The 19,580-nt window shown below is 45.9% G+C and overlaps 2 long non-coding RNA genes across 4 annotated transcripts; one reads left to right on the top strand and one right to left on the bottom strand.

The window, feature by feature from the left end:
- The first annotated feature begins 105 nt into the window (after window positions 1-105).
- Window positions 106-10,964, top strand: LOC142416159 (uncharacterized). 2 transcript variants are annotated; one of them, XR_012777644.1, is made up of 5 exons: window positions 106-274; window positions 685-879; window positions 2,093-2,158; window positions 7,674-7,781; window positions 9,137-10,964. It is a non-coding gene; the product is annotated as an uncharacterized LOC142416159 (long non-coding RNA). The 2 variants fall into 2 exon arrangements; XR_012777645.1 differs by lacking the exon at window positions 2,093-2,158.
- A 695-nt stretch (window positions 10,965-11,659) lies between these two features.
- On the bottom strand, window positions 11,660-19,173 carry LOC142416160 (uncharacterized). Of its 2 annotated transcripts, XR_012777646.1 has the most exons (4): window positions 19,068-19,173; window positions 16,864-17,113; window positions 14,225-14,448; window positions 11,660-11,796 (listed from the first exon to the last, which is right to left on the bottom strand). It is a non-coding gene; the product is annotated as an uncharacterized LOC142416160 (long non-coding RNA). The 2 variants fall into 2 exon arrangements; XR_012777647.1 differs by lacking the exon at window positions 16,864-17,113.
- Between the last annotated feature and the right edge of the window lie 407 nt (window positions 19,174-19,580).

Raw genomic sequence — 19,580 nt, 5'->3', positions numbered from 1 at the left:
TGCGCCTGAGGTGCCGCCGGGGGAGAGGCGGGCTTTCCGCCAGGGCGTCCAATGACAGACAGCTCCTCCGCCAGGCGAACCGGAAGTCTCCGCCGGAGGGCGGTGTGCTCTCGCCGGTCCACCCGCAGGTGCCGCCCGGTCGGGGAACGGCGCTCTCGGCCCGGGGTTCCCCCCGGCGGGGTCTGCGGCTCCTGCCGCGGCTCTGGCCTTCCCGCCCCCAGCGCTAAGGCCGAGGCTTGCCACCGTGAGCGCGGGACTCCAGCCCTTCGCATGGGTCTTGCTTATCCCGTGTCTCCTTCCAGGGTCGCCTCCGGCCGAGCCGCTCGGTGGGGCGGGGAGTGCCCGAGCTGCTGTCCCTCGGGCGCGGGAAGGCCAGGCACGGGTAGAGGGGGGAAGATGGGCAGGTGGGTGCAGTTTGGCTTCTCCAAACCCCTGCAGTTGAGGCTAATTTTTGCCATGGGATTCAAGACCCAGAAATTAGGCTGTTCCTAAGCAGTTGAGCTGGGCGGGCCGTGTCTGTGGCTTGTTTTAGGGGAGTCTTCTGTAATTACCAATTTGACCTCCAAACAGGATCTCTGACGAGCTTAGAAAACTTCCCGTTTGCAATGGTCATTATTTTACGTGCACATTGCTGATTACACTGACCTAAATTCTCTTCTCTTCTTCAGTATCTCTGCATGAAAGGTGAAGACGGACAAACTGCATGTGACAGGCCTGTGTGCAGTGCGTGGCTATGGGGAACAACGGGTGGCGAATTCCTGTAAAAGGAGAAAAAGAGGCATTTCTGCAGCGTCCCTCTCAAAGCCACGATCGGGGGAAATCTGATTTCTCAGTTTTTAATTGAGCTCTTTGCAGTGATGCTCACAGACTGCAACGGTGGTAGGGAAACGTTTCAGTTTGTCTGCGATGAAATGTGGCCTGAATGTGCTACAGGTTCCGTAGCTTTAAATCTCCTCGTTGAGGTAATGGCGCTGGTAAGGGGCAGTAGAGCCTTGCCGGGCTGTAGCACAAATCTGACCGGGCCTTTGGAAACCTGAGGCCCCAGTGATCCCAAAAGCCCAAAGTCCAAATGGGCTCAGTGGTGTAAGGAGCTTTTGCCCTGAGGAAGGAAGGGGTGCGTGGCTTCATCCCAACACGGGGAGCTTTTCCACCTATTTGTTAAGGTGTGCGTGAGCAGAAGGTACGTTTACAAAGGCAGTCAGAAATATTCAGCATTATCCAGAGACAAAGGCAGTTAATCCCAGATGTCTTTTCCCTGGGAACAGCAGCGAGATAAAGGATAGCTTTTTATGACAGCTGCTTGAAAGACAGTTTTATCATAAATTTTTATGATAACAGTGTTCTGCTCCTCTCTTCTAATAAGGAAAATACACTGAAGCTGTGAATTCATTTCAGTAAGTTTGCCGTTAGTAAGGGATCGATATTTCAGGAAAAAGCAGAAAAGAATTCAAGATCTTCCTAAAAAATCACATTCTGAAAGGTCTGATGGTAATGCACTTTTCTAGCTTCAGGACCAACGCAAAATGAAAGAATCAATAATTTTATTTACACAAATGATATTGAAAAACAAAAAAAAGAAGAAGGTCATTTATGTCATGGCAACCTTACTGGAAGCTGTAGTCGGTTCAGGCTTCTGAAAATCAGAGCTGGAAAAAGCCATTTCAGACCATCTTTCCCACCAAAGCAAGGCAGGATGAGCTGTAGTCTAATGCATTCTCTTTCTTACAGGACAGTAGTTGCCCGAGAGCTCTGTCCAAGCTCCTGTGGTCATTTACCTGGTATTTGCCAGCCCATTTATTTTAACAGGGAATAGTCTGTCACCAGACTGGCAGGTGCTGGCAAAGTTGTTTGAAACCAAGCGCCCTGCAGTGATTGTATGAGTAGCAAGTGATATAGCAAAGGAGTTGCAATTAGAGAAGGAAATTCATTGAACTAAGGCTCGACTTTGTTGCTTTGGTTGGGATTCTGTTTTCTTAGGTTAACCTAGTGTAATTGGCAACAAATTCACCGTTGATTTAAACCTGCTGATTCACACATTGCACATCGGATGGCAGTTAGGCGACTGACTTATGTTGTCTGCCTTTGTTCGCAGAAACATGAGAGGGGAGTCTATCCTGAATCGCAAACTTTTGTTTTGGAGACCATACAGGCCTGACTGGTAAATGTTGGTACAGTTTTCTAAAACTACGCCTGTTGTTTTTATTAGCACTCAGCCTCCTCTTTTCTTTCTGTGTCAGGCCAGAACTGCAAAGGGCTGGAATCCTTTTAGCATTTTTATGCTTCCTTGACAAACATCCTGCTGTTCTATCGCTGCCCTCCTGAAGTGTAGGAGCTCTTTTTTGAGGGGAAAAATATCTCCAAACTCAAGGAACTATTTGCATTTGTGTTCGGTGACATCTGCTTTACTGCAAGCATCGCTGAATGCAGATCTACAGCCTTTTAACCCTATTCTCTAGGGCAACAATTTTGTGCTCTAGTTCTTCCAGGCTCTTACTTGTCACCTTTTTTCAAGGAGTATAAGATGTAGCTTCTCTCTTAAGAAAAGCTTTGGTTGCTTACCCTAAGAGCAAAGATCTGTGCAGAAATCCCCACAGGGTAACAAAAACCTTCCCCAGGGAAAACATCCTTGAACTAGTTTGAACTGAAAGCTCCCAATTTCACAGTGCCTTTGGCTGGAAAATGTAAATGTTCAACAGGCTGTGGCATGATTAAAGGTTTTCTTGTCTCAGCCTCTGATGCAAAAGTGCAGACTCTCCTCCTCCCCTCCCTGCTTGCATAGATTGGGTTTATAGGAGTGAATGAAAACAGACTAGGGCATTAGGGGAAGAAACAGAGACCTAAGGTAGAAAACAGAGAAAGAAGGGCTTCTTGGGGCTTTTCCATTCTTTGCTCCTGCAGCGCTGTGCAGATCAGTCGTCTGTCTCCCTTCCAGGCAGTGGACCCAAGAAGATGGTCTTGATTTTTGCACCAGTTATAGTTCTGGTTTGGAACTGGGCTCTGACTCAAGGACATCAGACTCCTTTTGGAGAACTCTTGCTGGACACCTGGTCACTAGTCTCTCAGCTCTTCTCTCTGGGAGAATTTTGCTCTAGGTTCAGTTCACTGCACTCACAGGTTTTTGCACCACCCGAGTCTTTTTTTTTTAAGTTAGTTTCTATGAGGTTTGGTTCCAGTTGTTTATAATTACTGTCTTCTCCAGACTCTGCACTGCAGCATTTCCAAGCGCAGTATGAAAACAGTGTAGACTTAGTGAGACCGCATTTCTGATGTATTATCATGCTGCAAATCCCTGATCTTTGCAGCTAACCCGAAAGCCAGGGAAGAGGGAGCAATATCCTCTCCTCCTGCAGCTAAAGATCCTCAAACATACACCGCAACCATTTTAACCGAGTTGAACGCCTCCAGGGGAGATAGTGATGTTTTGTCGCACACAGAAATAGAGACATGGCAAAGCTGAGGTACCATTTCCATTGCTTTAATTGCTGAGTGGCCAGCTCAGGCCTGGTGTATAGAAATATCTCCTACCTGCAGCTTTGCTGATCTCAGGATATCCAGCCCCATCTTTACCTGCTGCCTTCCCTCTTTGTTTTAGAGTGGTAAAAGCAGGTCAGGTCTGAGGGCTGGCCCCCACGAGCTGTAAGGTAGCAGGCACATATGCAGAGAAGTGTATAGCTTACCCCTCTTCTGCTTTTTGGTGGGTTAGGAAAGAGTTAAATGACAACAGAGGGAGAGGCTGTGCTATTGTTCAGGCATCCCTGGGCCCAGGGTGGCTGATCTCTATTCCCGGATCTGCCTCTGGCTTCCTGCATGACCTTGGACCGGTCACTTACCTTTTCTTTTCCTTAACTCCCAAATTATAACATGGAAATCATTCTCTTCCTGTGGTGCCTCTTTCCCTGCGGGTTTCAGGGTGGCTGAGATTCTCTGGTGGGAGATGAGGGGAGGAGAACACATTTCCAATGGAGAAATATTTACACAGAGGGTAGCAATTTTTGGACGTGTTCTTGTTCACTCAGATACAGCGCGGGCTGTGCATATGGTGATATTTGTTTTTTTTAGTAGGCAAACCTGTGGTGAAAGTCGAATTCCATTTGCCGTTGATGCAGCTGCCCGAGAGCAATGCCAGCTGCAATGATCCTTTTCTTCACTAGATGGTGCTTTTGATCAAAGATTTGAATAACGGCAGTTCTTTTCAGCACAGAATTTCCTAATTTTTCTTCCCCAGTCTCCATTCCTTCCCCTCTTCTTTCTATGCTTTAACACTATGGGGACACTTAATGATGCTGGATATTGGGCAAGGCTAATCTGGTGGTAACACACGCGCCAAGCCACCCGCACCCACCCAGCCAGCTTGTCTTCTGGGCTTTGGTTTTTGAAGCATGTATCAGTGGTGCTGGGCTGTGGCAGAGAATTGAATTCTTTCCGTGTTTTCTATTCCCATAAGGAAAAGGCTTCAAAGAGCAGGTCCCCTCCCCCTCTCTGCTGGTGAAGGGCATTTAGGGAAGCTGGGAAAAAAAAAAATCCAGCTCTGACAGACGCATTTATTTAACAAACCACTGCCTTTCCCTACCTTAGCAGAAGATTGGTTGTTTTTTTAAAAAGGGAATTGCTGCGTTTATATCCATCTTTGTATTCAGGAGATGGTTACCTAGCCAAGGTCATTGCTGCTGCGTGCCAGTATCAAGCAGCGAGCCAGCCTCCTCTTCCTTGAATGAGTGCTGATTTCGGTAAGGCTTCCCCAGGTAAGGAATGGGAACGGGCTTGAATCTGCCAATGCAAGGTCCCAAGCTGCTGCTGGGTAGAGAAAGCTGCAAGAACAGCCTTCCCTGTTATAAATTCAGCAGAGGAGATGAATGAAATTGTAATCAAACATTTCCTGTGCAGACATGCACGGGGATCGGTTATGAGCTCGTACAGTATGAGGCACAGCAGGGTGTGCGGTGGTGCGCTGTCATCATCCGTGACAGCGTGTGCAGGGCAAAATGGGGCTGCCTGCCCCCAGCAACCCAGTCTAGCACACACGGACATAACCATCCTGTGCTGGCCCCTTCTGAGTCCGCCTTGAGGCTCTCGCCCCTCTGGCACTCGCCCGCAGCGATGACGTTTGTTGACATTCATGCGCTCGCAGGGCTACCTGCAGCCTGCTGTGCCCCTGCCTTCGTGCCAGGCTGACTCGCACGCTGCAAACGTGCATCCGGACACTCCCATCGGGGAGGCTGCGAGGTTACATCACTTACAGCTCCCTCCCCGTGGAATTTTACAAACGTTAATGAATGGGGTTGGATTGCCGCTCTGACGCCAATCAGCCATGCACAGATTTATAGTCTGAGGCCAGGAGAGATTATGCTTCTGCCTCTGGCACTGCACCAATGACAGCAATTTCATGTGTGTGCTGACAAGCCCACAAGGCCAGTGCCCGCAGCAGCCCTGTCCTCACGTGCTCGATGTTATGCTTATGGCAGTGACGTCCCCACAGCAGGGACACGAGCTATGCTAAACTGCAGTGTGACACAAAACTCCTCTTGGGACTGGGAGCTGACAGTGATTTCTTTGTCATTCCCCTGTTGTCATCTTCCCACTGCACATACATTTGTTCATCATTAGTAAGATATTGCTGATGACTAAACCCTGGGTCTGCATCACAGAGAAGCCGTTCGAAGAAGCAGCCCAGAACTGCAGGGTTCAAACTTGTAAAGAAGAGTGAGAAGTGGGGACAGTGCATTTCCTCACATCTATTAGATCTGGAGAGCAAACCACTCTCCCAGTCCCTCCTGGCTGAGGGGGAATTGCATCACTGGCGCGTGCGGATATTTTTCCTGAAATCTGCTTGTTTTATTGTTTTCCTCCGATGGAATTTGCCAGCGTGTCCCAAATTATGTGGTTCTGAAATTTAAAAGCAACATACCTGTGTGGGGGAGAGAATGAGTGGTTTTCACTTCGCAATCTGGCTCTTCCCCTCCCTTTTCCCCACATCCCCATGTGTTATGGAGCCAGCTGCTCCCGGAATAGTTTGGGAATGAAATGTCACCGTTTGAAACTGGTGAGTCACACTTTTTGAAGGGGGGGGAATATGAAATCTTGCAGTGTGGCAGAATGTCTCCTGGTGAGTACAGAGAGATTTTTAAAAACCACAGCTTCCCTGATGATGGGGTTGAGGGGCTTTGAATAAAGGCTGCTGGGTGTGTCCATGCTGCTTTTTGCAGGAGGATCTCAAAACCCTCCGCAAACTTTGTCTTCCTTAACATGCCCGCTGCAGCTGGCTCCTAGTGCCTCCTCCAACAGGACTAGGTTGTGTCTGTCTGACAACACACCTACAGTGACTCTCTTAATTAAGTCTCCCCGCACTGCTGTGAGATATGTAATTACAGTGAGACCTGACTTAAGCAACCACTCGAGGGACTAACAAAAAAGAAATTCTATACCAGAGCAGGGAGGAACAGAATTTTACTGAATACATTTTTGGGGATATTTTAGGGGAAATGTGTTAAATGAAGGGGGTTAATTATGCTGGTTTCTTCTCAGTGTATCCCAATATTAGGATGATGCCTTTAATATACTGTGTGTTAATATAATCGTGGGGTTTTTTTCCTTCTAAAAGTATTCTTGAGATCTTTTGGCTTTTAACAGAGATTGCTATAAAAAAAAGTGTCAATTAGTGCAAATGCTGGCAATGGTCTTGCGAAATGAACTATTGTTTATCAGAAGCTGAGTAGTTGTCCCTCCCTGCCCAACCCCTATCCAGTGGTAAAAATATTTAGTCAAAGGGCAACATTCAGGATTCCTGCTCTAGGGTATTGTACCCACCCGTTTTCATGACTCTACGTGGCAGCGCTGCCTAGTAGGTACTAGGAATCGTGTATTTTGAACTAAAGCACCACAGTAGTTGTGATACTAATGGTGTCTCCCAAAGAGCTCTAGCAGTTCCAGGCAGACTGATTCTCGATGTCGCTGCCCCAGCCCGCTGTCAGAGGTCTCTGTCCAGTACCCGAGGCGGCAGGCAGGACCGTGCATCACCATTCACAGCCCAGCGTATTAATCTAAACTGCCAGCTATTTCAGGTTGCATTACTATTCCAAGCACTGAACTGTGGTGGCCACGGAGAAGATATGCCACCCATTTCGCAGCCTCTGCAATGATCTCCAGTAATGATCTCCAGCTGAAGGACAGGAAGAAGCTGGAAATAGTAATATCATAAATAGTCCCAGTATGGGCTGGCAGCCCTCCCCTCGAGTCCCACCTTCAGTGGCATTCTGAATACATGCTGTGAGTAAAACTCCCAAATTGCAAGCCGAGCTATGCAGCTAACTTGGTGGGGATTTTGCAAGCATAAGCCCTAGGGGGTTTGATGCCATCTCTGTCTATTTTATTTGGAAGACTGAGCTAGTAGCAAGATTTTATGAAGTGTGTATTTCTATCTGAAATTTTAGATAGTGTTAACTAGAAACCCACATACTCTATCGTCACTGGATTTGACAAAAATAATCTCTGGCTGCAGAAATTTGCTGCAGAGCCTAAGATTTTGTTTAATACAAAATAAAACAACCTTGGAGACAACCTTGAGAAGTCAAATCTGAGTGCCATTCCACATGCCTTTTTCTCAGCAGCAAAGCCTACTTACCTGCCCTGCTCTTTTCTCTTTTATGTATCGTTGTTGCCCTTTTTTCTTAACTCAGACTATTTCAGTGATTTGGCTTATACTGCGGGTCTGCAAAGAGTTGAACCAGCAACACTGCAGGAGCTGTAAGCTGCAGCAGCAACATAGGAGTGAGCCAAGGAACCAGGTAAGAAAAGGGTACCCCTGTGGATACCTGCTATGCCATCAGTTTGAACTTGCAGATATTCCAAACCAGTAACTCTTTAAGAGATGTGAATGCCAGTGGATTGTCAGTTCTGAAGCATAATGACAGTATTTTAGTGCTTGATATTGTCTTCTTAGCCTCTGTTTCTTCTAGCATAGGTGTCTGCCTGGTATGTTTACCTCCCCAGATCCCTAATGAGGATTCCCTTTAGCTTGCAGTTTCCTGCAGATAACTCCCAAGATAATGCTGGGCATGATCAGTACAAATACTCCCTACTGAAAAGTAGCTTATTGCTTAGAATGAGGTTAGTGTCATTTCAAATTGAGTAACAAAAGATGAATTTACTGAGTATACAACTCACTGAAGTACTGAAGTCAGTAAGCGTTTGAAGTTTCAAAGACAGGTGATGATTTCTTTAAAAACTTAATGGATTTTTACCCAAATCAAAGGATTTTGCTTCATCACCTCCAGTGGGATTTCCCAGGGTGCCTGAAATCATACATCCTCAGCCTCTTAGACCTTGGCAAAACTGATACATCATGTGTGGAAGTCTTCCTAACACAAACAAGCATTTCAGTTCGTTCTGAAAGGCCAAGATTACTACTGATTTGTTTTTGGGGAAAAAAAAAGGACAACCGAAATGACGTTGGACATTCATTAGCGAAGCATTGTCAGAACACAATAGGAGAACAGACAAAAGCCAGTCCAGATTCTGTGGTATTTCCTAAAGGGCTCCCTCTGGCACATGGTTATTGCCTGCCAATCCTTTTGTATTGTTTTTGATAATGAATAGAAGCTGAAGAGATGATTGTTGCATTGTCCACTAAGTGATTCATTTACATTAAATAGTGCTCCAAAAGTAGGCTTTGGTTGGACTTTTTTAGTCACTTCAGTTATTTATTTGTACAGTTGAATTACCATCTTTTAACTCTCCACTGTACATAATTATTTCCTGATTGCTTCAGCTAAATTACACGGGGTGTAACCCCTCTGAAGTCAGTGGTCCAACAAGCCCTGACATAAGAAGCAGCATCTCTGCATTTTCAAAGATGCTTAATTTTGAACGGCCACCTCTAGAGAACTGCTCCTGATTTGGGAAGGTGCTGAGATTCTTAAGCATCTGCAGGTCCCTAGTGTCCTTGGTCCCTATCTCTGAAAGTTGGGCTACGAAGCACAAACTTTGCTGTACAAACCGTCACAGTTCCATTGATTTCCTCGTTAATCTCTCAACTCCTGCTGCATGTCTGCACCAAGGTTTCTTTATAACCCAGGGCTTCCATTACAATTTCAGGCTTTTCTTACAGAGGTCAAAAGTTTTGCTTTGTTTTGTTTTACAGGGTGTAACAGATGTTATGTGCTTGAGGGCATATGGACTGGAGTTAGAAGGTACTGGAGTTAGAAGAACTTCAGTAAGGAAGCTATTGAGTCCCAAATCCACATCCAGAACTGCAGCTTCACTAATTTGGATATACTGATGGGTGGTGGAGAATGACACATACTGAAGGGCTTTTTGATGGTTGAAGAATCTAAGGAGATCAACACTCTAGGCCTTTCCATCTCCCAGTGTCTGAGAAGTTGCATGATTTTGCATTTGTTGAATACCTGTAGTTACATCTCAAAAGTCCTGATTTCCTAGTTATTCTCTGTTCCCCATTCCATGTACCACATAGAGAGGTTCAATGTGGGCTTTTGGTTCTGCCTGTGTGAAACAGTAGAGTCTGGGGCAAGGCAGCAAAATGGTGAGGCACAGAGAGGAAGGGAACAGTCCTAGTACTGTTGAGTTGTTCACGTAATACGGCCTAGGTTTAAATCTCCCAGGGCAGAGCAAAGCAGCCTTTGCAGTCTTTTCTGACATTTTCTCAGTCCCTTCTCCATCCAGTTAGGAAAAATGAAATCACCAGTCCCGTGCCTAGATATAAAAGAAAGAACAGAAGTTTGTTTTGAACAGTGTATGTGCCTGTACCTGCCAAGATGAGGCAAGAAAAAGATTGACTCTTTGCAACCAGTTTCCTATCAACTCATAAGCCAAATGAGCAGGGAGGACAAGTACACTCCAGTACCACTGTAGCCTTCCAATTGTGAAAGACATTGCACTACAGCTCTTTGCCATTCTCTACTGCTCTAGCTACAGAACCTGGGCAGAAGCTGCTGCAAGCTTTAGGCTTCTGTGTGTGTTACATTTCTGTCACCCTGCTTCAGAAACTGCCTTTGCCTAGTCTGTGACTAAAGCAAACTATCCACCCCGTAGGACCTCCCTGAGCTTTAGCCTTCTTTTGGGTTATATGGCATCTTCACAACCCAGATGAAACTCAGCAGACACACAAATAAAACCAGCCTTCCCTCTGCATAAAACCATGAAGTATTGCTAGGGTTTCCCCCACTGCCTTCCACTTTAACCCTCCAGCATTGCTCTCCTTGTATTCTTGCTCTCCCAGGAGCCCACATCGCTCTGTGTTTAGTGGCAGGCGACGAAATCAAACTGTGCATTAGCAGCTCCGTAATAGCTTTGCTCAGTGGAACCCAGCTTCCTTCATTAATCCAGAAAATGAGAGTTGTTTTTGTACATTTGAGAAGCTAATTATTTAAGTGGTGTGAATTAAGGCTCATCAGATAGTGGAGACTGATTTTGGTTTTGCTTCCCAGGGGATGGAACAAGATGGAAGGAAGCTGGTTTTGCACAGGTGTGCAGTATGGTAACTCACCAGCACTTGGAGCAGGGAAGAACAGTATGCAGATCCTTGTCTACCTTAAGCATAAAAGCACCGCTCTTTGTACCCCCCTTTTCTTCCAGATATTATCCGATGATTCTTCCCATTCAAATAGATTTTTTTTAAGTCGCCACTGATCAAATAACTCTATAGCTTTGGGTTTTTTTCTGCCATGAAAAGATGTACCCCACTTGTGGTTGGCCTAGCCTGAATATTTTGCAATAAAACAATAATGCCTTGTCTCAACTGGGTTTTCAGAGAGGGAAATGAGCTCACATTAGTTGTCTTTCTGTAAACCTTGTGGGTTTTGGTCTCTTCTCCCAAGTAACGAGGAATAGGACAAGAAGAAATGGCCTCAAGTTGTGCCAGGGGAGGTTTAGATTGGATAGTAGGAAAAATTTATTCACCGAAAGGGTTGTCTGATATTCGAACAGGCTGCCCAGGGAAGTGGTTGAGTCCCCATCCCTGGAGGTATTTAAAAAAGGTGTAGGTGTGATGCTTAGGGACATGGTTTAGTGGTGGACTTGGCAGTGCTAGGTTAACAGTTGGACTTGATGATCTTGGAGGTCTTTTCCAACCTAAACGATTCTATGATTCTGTGATCAGTTATCCTTCAGCCTTACCTTTGATCTCCATACTCAGAGACAGGCTTAGATAGATCAGCTGCTACCTAACCTAGCAAGGGCCCTTCCAGTGGCTTGGGAAACAGAAGATGAATTGGGTGAAAACCCCCCTCGTCTGTGGGAAACCACAGATGAGGACAGATCTGTTGTTCTAAACAAAGTTTTTACAACAGAATGACTTTCAACAGTAGATGGGTGCTTTTGACACTCTTCCCAGAAAATGACAGAGAATCCATTGATGCTATTGCCAATAACTGTATGCTAAAGAACGGGGATTTGGTTCCGATAGTGTCACTGGATGGATCCACTCTTTATTACAAGCAGCTTGCCAAGAACAAATTTTTCATTCTTATTGAGATAGCCAATGTCCTGTGTTGTCTTCAGAGACTAAGGGAGTGAACTTTTCTGTGTGTTCAGTTGAAGCCGGATGTTAAAGTATTGTCTGGATGTAATTGACTTGAAAAATAGCAGGAGTGACATTTTAGCTCCATTTAAGTCGGTGGCAAAATTCCTGTTGAGTTCAACTGGGGCCAAGATTTCATCCTATGACAGCACTGATGGGAAATCTAACAAATGATCTTCAGAAAAATAAGTGCAGGCATTCTGTTGTTCTAGGACACTTTTCAACCTATAGGCCATGAATCCTTGGAATTCTGTTGAAGAGGTCTGCAAAAGATCACAAAGACAAGGAAGCTTATTGTCAGTAGATTTAAATTAGCTATACAGGGGTCCATGATTCCAAGAGAAAACTTCAGGACTCAATTACAAAGTTCAAGTCAGCTCGATCCATTGAAATCCACCTTTCTTTGTGCTCCTTGGACTAACAAGCATCTTTCTGGCAGGACCTGTGCAGCTGAACTAACCCTTTGTCATTGAATATTGTGGATTCAAGAAGCTGCTCTGTCCCCTATGGGCTGAGCTCTGTTCCCCATGGACTGAGCTGTGTGGAAACCTCTCATCTGGCACCTATCAGGTGCTGTTACCAATGGATTGGGCTGAAAACAAAAACTTTGTTTTAGAGAAGCTGGTGTAGCTGTGACTATTACAACCAATTCAGTTTTGTAGCAAGGTCAGTACTTTGTCCCCGAGATAAATGAACAAGTACACAGTGTTCTCCCTACAGACTGTGAGGTGTCTGAAGTATCTCAGATGAACTTTATTGGAAACTAAAGGCAATCAGCTTCAGGCAGAATGATGCAACAGGTTCTACCTATGATATCTCCAGAGGTTTAAGCCCTGCAGTCAGACATACAACCTGATGTGCTTTAAAGGCTTTGGATTAAGTAATGGTAGTACTACTTGGATGGGAGTTCATAATGCTTAGATGAAAAAAGGCTTGAGCTAGGAAAAAAAATCGCTGAAGATTTAAAAATAGAGTAATTTTAAAATGTTAAAAGTGTTCTGTTTAGGGTTTCAAAAATTTTTCCATGTGGGTTTTGGTAAGCAGAGTTGTTCTGTAAGTCCTTTCCTGTTAGATTGTGGGAGAATTTGTCTTTTTTAGAGTGCCTGAAAAAATGCAGGGGAAGTACTGAGGAATCTTCATTTATTACGTATTGGTTACTAGCACGGACAGTCCTTGTGCTTGCAGGAGGAAATAGACTCGTTGTGATGAGAACAAGATGCCACAACTGGATCTAGCATTTTAGCCATACGCACACAGGCTAACTTCTCTGTGTCTTGTACTAGAAGATGAAATGGGGTTCGTATCTGGAGACCGGGGTCCAGGGGAAGCCTAAAAGGAGTGAGAGCTGATGTCCAGCATCTACCACAGAAAACCCAAGCCATGTGTCTCTTGTCTTAATATGGAGGAGTGCCTACTTAGGAGTCTGGTTTGATTGCTCTACCAGAAGCAGGATGACATTTAAGGAGTACTACTTTATGGCAACATATTCCCAAGTTCCTTTCTCAGTTCTAGCAAGCATGCGCAGAATTAAGAACTTTGAAAGCTATTCAGTTTCAAACCAGCAAGCAATGCAAGCTCCTGAATAGCCCCCTTCCAATCCACTTCTGGAGCCAGGGTCTTCAGCCTCTTGTAGGTTCAAACTTAAGACAGCTTCACTTGTAATCCAAGTTTATGTGAGGAATCCTAGCTAAATCCTTGATGTTGCTCATACATCTGATCTAAGGGAAAGGTTCACGTTTACCTGAGAACTAAATTGGACATTTTAATGCATGCCCAAGTGGTAAAGTAACGATTGATTCATGGCTATCCAGCAAAGTCTAGAAGTGCCACCCTGGGATGACATGGATGGAGGATACAGTTACTTTGCTTTTCCATGTGAAGAATGCTGCTTCTTCCCAGCTGAGCTATCATGTAACGTAGATGACTCTCTGGAGGAAGCATTTGCTGCACATTTGCAGTATGTTTTAGCTACTGTCAACATTTATATTCCATTGTCATTTGGGGGTAAGCACTAATTAGCATAATCGTCAATGCTTTAAAATTAAAAATTCCTCCAAGAGACACAGGAGGGATTGAAACTGTTTCCTGTTCCCAGAGGCAAATCCTTTCCCAAGATATCTGCTGCACCAAAAGGTTTTATTCTAGAAACATTCCCAAGCTATGCCCAAGAGTAAATTAAACTACAGCAAACTTGTAAACTCTTGTGTGTGTGTGTGTGTGTGTGTGTGCGCATGTGTGTGTAGCAAGCAGGCCCTGATTTGACAATTACTACCTGACAAAATGTTGTCACTATTTTCCACTCCTATTTTGTTTTGACTGCTGCTCTGTGCTGCTGTGTCACCTTTACTGTGTGGGCTGGAACAATCAAGAAGTGTTGGTAAAGTATGAAGTTTTTATACTTCACAGGAAAGATTCTAGTGTCTTCACAAGATGGAAAGCAAAGGGTTTAATGAGAGTGCCCCCTTCTAGAGCTTGCATCAAGCTCCCCAAGTCAGGAGCTGGCCTCAAAAAATCTCAAGAGCCATTCTTTCCTAGACTATTTTAGAGTGGATTTTTACTCTGGTTCCAAAATGATTCATTGACAACAAGAACCTCAGACTGGATTTCTGCCTTAAAGAGACTCCTCATTATGGAGAATAAATGCCAGGAAAACTTTGGGGGAACTTTAAGTTTGAAAAGTAACATCCATACCTTGGAAATGTTCCCTAAGAGTCGATCTTTAAATTTCTCCATTCCTGCCTTTGGGAGATGACAGCAGGCCTCAGCTCCCATTGATAGCAGAAGTGGTCAAGGATGGGTGTCCCGCATGAGGGTTCATTGTGTCTCAAAGAATGCTTCTCACATCCTCAGCAGGTCTTCAAGTGGTGGCCCATGAAACCTCAGAGAGCAGGAATAGTTAAATGTTGTAATTGTTCCTGAAATGGCCAGAGAGAAAAATTAGTGTTTTTCCAAAGGAAATATTTCTTTGAGAGGGAAACACTAACAAATGCAGGTGTTTCTTAAGAGAAAACAACTGTGTTTATAAACTCACAATTCTTGTTATTTCTGCATAAGACAACCACCACCACGCCCTACATTGAGTAAACATGAGGACGCTGCAAGAAAGAGTGGCACAGAAATCTCTGTGAAAATTTCAGAATCTGCAGGGCATTGAGCATATGTATTGTCTTTTTGGTATCCTATTTTTTCAGAGAGATGGACTTAAATTTCATTGGCAGAAATTCTCTCTTTTATCTTTATCTCCTGTTTTGATGTGGTAGCCATGGAGAAAAGCCCAAGATTAGTAACAGTAGGTTGTTGCAGAATAAGAATAACTCTCTACTTGGATTTAGACTGTAGTAATATCGGGAGTTTTGTTTAACTGGAAATACTCAGATCACATAAAATAAATACTAAATGCTGTTAGGACATTAATCACCTGTCCCATTAATTTCTATCCACCTTGAACTAAATGCTGGTAATCTTTAACTTCCATCTGTTCTGAGGGATGTTGAGGTGGCTTTCACAGGGTAGAGGGTGGCTCTCTATGCCTACTGCTTTTGGAAACAATGGTTAGTTCTGAAGGTCAGTGTGTTTAAATACTTTTGCCCTGCTACAGACATCAGGGCACCTTGGAACTTGACTCCATGTGGCTAATAATGAATGAAATGGGCCATATTCTGAAGCTGAGATGCCTCAAGTGCCACAAGAAAGCCAAATTCAAAAATACTACTTTAACAGCAGTGTCCCAGCAATGAGTTTCCAGATTCCCTCTGGAAGCTCGTAGTGAGAAACTTTAGAGAAAGGAAGGAGGTGGTGAATCTTTTCTCAGAGAACCTAGGAAGAGACTGAATGCCTTTGGCGGTGGCATAGGCTAAGAAAGCGGGACAATGGTAGGAACAAAGACACCACACCTTGCTCTGGTTTGCTATTGGCAAAGCAGGCTATGGGTAGGATTAGTGAATGCTTGACCATAACGTTTTAGTTTCCCAAATATAGCTGATATCCATGCTGTCTGGTATATTACTTGATTTGCCTCTCAGCGTCTCAGCACGTAGCCTCATGCACATTTTGCAACTTCTCTTTAGAAAACTATTTTGCATTTTACAGCAACATGCAAACCAGAGCTCTTGCAGCGTATTTAGGAAGAAAGGAATTTACGCTGCTTTTGCTGGGGTGACATTGTAGGATGATAGAGACACATAGTGACACAGAGATAATATCACATATTGTTGAGTTCTACCAGTCAGTGTGCTTTTACAACACATATCTTGTTTCCAAATGATCACAGATAATGTCCTGTTTTGATTCATGGTGATGGAACCTAGGTGTGAGTGACTAGCTAATTTTAAGGTTACAGAGAAAAGGCAGATTGTCAGAGAGACCAGGGTCTGCTTGAAGATTGGCTTCTGAATTAAAACTAATCGGTAGCTTCCTTTGATGGCCCTTTTGTATCTGGATGAGAAAAATACAAGAGAACTCATTTTTATTACTTCTTAATTTTAGCAGATGATGTCAGAATGACTTATGTACATTTCTTTTGAGAAGATAAAAGAATTGTTTGATTAGTAAGTGTAGAAGATCTCTATTTTCCTCCTGGTTTTGATTGCTAAAGATCTGGTAGATGTTAAGATCAAGGTTATTAAAAACGGTTTATGACAGTTCTTAGGTGAGACACTCTTTTGAATATGTCTGCTAAGGATTTGGTGTTAAAATGAGAGTGATATTAAAGAGTATGGCTGATCATGGCATGTAAGAAGTTTCTTTGGTATTGTCTTTGTGAAGATAGGACAAGTGTGCAGCATTTAGAGTACAATTCTGTTACAATTGAACTCAATAAGGAATATTAACATTGACTTAGTGGAAGTAGAAAAGGATCATCGCCAAACCCATGAGGCTGTTTTTTAACGTTGGGAGAGCCTTCTCAGATCTATAAAGGTTTCACTTTAGCTCAGTTATTACCATTTATTGTAATATCTCATAACCCCCACCAATCCTCACTGGACAAATGCAAAAAAAAAAGAAAAGAAAAGGTCTCTGTTCCAAACAACTTTGGAGCTAGGACAAGATAAGAGGGAGATTTTGAGAGCAGCAGCTTTCAGGGAAACAACCTGCTAATCATGAGGCAGACGTTGGTATTGATATGTAAGTAGTTTAGTGAGCCTCAGCTTCTTTGTGTGTGCTGCAAGCAAAGGGTTCTAATCAGGGGTTCAAAGGAAGGAAAGAGGAGGCTACCTAGGTATCACCAGGGAGCTTGTCCCAAGCATGGGAAACAGTATAGCTTAATAGATTCATATTGTTTCTTATGTCTGTAAAAGAGCCATTCGGACTGCGGGGAATGACTGTCTTACCAAGACGTCCAGTCGTTCCTCGATGTGGGAAACGCTCGACACTGGGGTCATTAAACTGTATTCATTAGCATCAGGAAGGTGTCATGCATGTGCAGGGATCTTCTCACACAGGAAGGACGAGGGCTTAGAAGTCCTGTTATGGCTCACAGCCTCTCTGATGCATTAGAGTGAGTAGGTGGTGTCAGAGCTGCAACGCTCAAGTGACTGCGGTTGGAAGCATTATGCTGCACAGTCATGGGTAAAGATGTCTCTGAGGGCAACAGGTTAACACGTGGGAATTATATGCAGCACCAGTTCTTGTTACCTTTTCAAGAAGAGGTGTGGGTTGCACGTTCACTGTGATGACTTAATAGGTCTAATGATTATGTAGGGTCAAAGACAGGGCATAGCCTCACTCCAGATTTTGCACGTAATCTTCTGAAACTGCTTCTCTAGTAGTGCAACTACCAGGCTTTACCAGCTTGTGTACACAGCGGGATAATTGGGCCCTTTCCTGTCAAATGCAAAGGTCTCTTGGCATCCTTTTTTTCTCCTATGGGGCAAGTCAAGTTTTATTGCTGGAGCCATAATCCCCAAACTGCACAGAAGAGGGATTTCAGAGAGAGCCTAACAAGCAGCGTGAGCCAGGCAGACTGAATGATCCATGTTACCATGACAGGAGGTCACCCATACGGCACACAGCTACGCTGGCAGGACAGTGTGGCCTGATGCTGCTTCACTGTCTGAGGGTATAAACTCAGGTCTTTCGCTAGCCCTATATTCCCTACTTGGTTTGCCACCAAACCTTATGGTTATACACAAATCATGAAAAAATGTCTCTTACACTACCAGGTATCCTGCTTTCTTTCTAAAATGGCAGCACCCCTAAAGAAAATGGAAAGTGATTCTGTCCTCAGGTGATAGTTGCAGTTGTCTTTGATTCCTGCAAGTTGCAGCAGTAGGCCAGGGAACTGGACAAGGCCTTATAAAAATCTGCCAGGTAAAGACTTAGAGATTATAGCTCATGAGAAAGAATGTAAATAGCACGTATTCAAAGATGGATTGATAAAATAACACAGTGGTACTTAACCACTACCTTTCTCTTGTTGCACAGTCCTTCCAGGGCTTGTCTAAGAACCTAGCCCCTGCAAAGCCTCCTGCTTCTTTTCATAAATCTCAGCAAAATTCCCATCCTTTTCCTCCTGCCGCACTCCACCATTATGTAACCCCGTAGTGTGTGTGGCATGCAAGCTAAGAACTGTGTACAGATTCAAAACTTTTTCACTGTCTTCTCATTTCCTTGTATAGTCATTTATAGGAAAAAGCTGAAATAATACCAGTTCTGGCTATACACTACTTTTGTTTCTTCCCCGTGGAAGCACCAGGAGAGAAGGATGGCAGTATAGAGGGACCATATATGGTCCTCAGGGCAAATCGGAGCATTGCACAGATCTTCTCCCCAGACCCCAACGATCTCCATGCTCAGCGAGGCCTATTACACCCAGACGTGCCCCCACAAAGCCGCACTCGGCTTTCTGAACCTGCGAACGATAAGGAAGGGGAAAGGCCTGCTTCTTGTGTTGATTTTGTCCCGCAATACCGGCTGACCTAACCGGAGCCCGCTGTGGCGTTACCGGAGCCACCCCCGGGCGGGAGCCCAAGGCTTGGCAGGGCCTCTGCCAAGCACAGAGAGGCACAGGCGGGGAGGCAGCCCTGCCCCGGGAGCGGGAGCCCTGCCCCGGGAGCGGGAGCCCTGCCCCGGGGAGCGGCCCGGCCGCCGCCGCCCCTCTCCCCTCAGGAAATCACTGAGGGAGCAGCGAAACAGCCGGGACCAGCGGATGTGACAGCAGCGCTGCCCCCACAGCGCAGGCTGCTACTGGGAGGGACCGCCCCCTCAGCCGGCCATCGCCAATCCCCTCTCGCTTTGGAACGTGACTGACGACCGTTCCAACCAGTCCCGCCGCAACACTCGCCACACAGGCCCCGCCCCTTCTCTCCGTTGGCCGGATGTCCTGTCAATCGGCCGGGCCCTTCCCGCCCCTTTCCGGCAGGGGGAAATGCTAGGTAGGAAGGGTGGAGGGGGGAGAAGAAAGGAAAAGAAACCAATGAGACCCTAGAGAAGGGCACCTCAGCGGCGGAGTGACAGGCAGGGAGACCAATTGCCGCGCTCCTTCCCCCTCCGGCTCCCTCCCTCAAGGGTGGCGGGGCAGAGGGGGCGCACCTACCGCCCCTTCCCCGTTGGTCTGTCCCACTCCGGGCCTGGCGGGCTAGGTTGAGTTAGCGGCTCGGACCATTGCACACGGCGGGCGGAGGGGGGGCGGGCGAGGAGGAGGAGGAGGAGGAAGGAGACGACGAAGGAGGCGGGGGGGCGGTTTAAAGAGACAAGAGCCGAGCGGGCGGCCGGCTGGGGGAGCAGGAGCGGCGGCGGGCGGAGACTCGCCCCCTTCCCCACACACGCTCGCTCACACCGCGGCCAGGGTCGCCGCCGCCAGCGCCCCCCCTCCCTTTCCCCTCCGCCCGCCGCTTCCACAGCGGCCTCTATGAGGTAGAAGGGAGCGGCGGCCACTCCGGGGGCGGCAGCGGCCGCTACAGCCGCCGCCTCCTCCTCCTCCTCGCCTCAGAGAGCCCCATCTTTGTGTGTGAGGGAGAGGGCGGGCGAGAGGGAGTGCGCGCTGCCCGCCCGTCGCCGCGCTTTGTTCGGAGCCGGGGGGCCGTGGCGGCGCGGAGCCCCGGCTCTA

This window comes from Mycteria americana, chromosome 12, assembly GCF_035582795.1.
Source record: "Mycteria americana isolate JAX WOST 10 ecotype Jacksonville Zoo and Gardens chromosome 12, USCA_MyAme_1.0, whole genome shotgun sequence".
Classification (NCBI taxonomy): domain Eukaryota; kingdom Metazoa; phylum Chordata; class Aves; order Ciconiiformes; family Ciconiidae; genus Mycteria; species Mycteria americana.
Note: the sequence above shows the minus strand (reverse complement) of the source record. Positions and strands in the feature narration are given on the sequence as shown.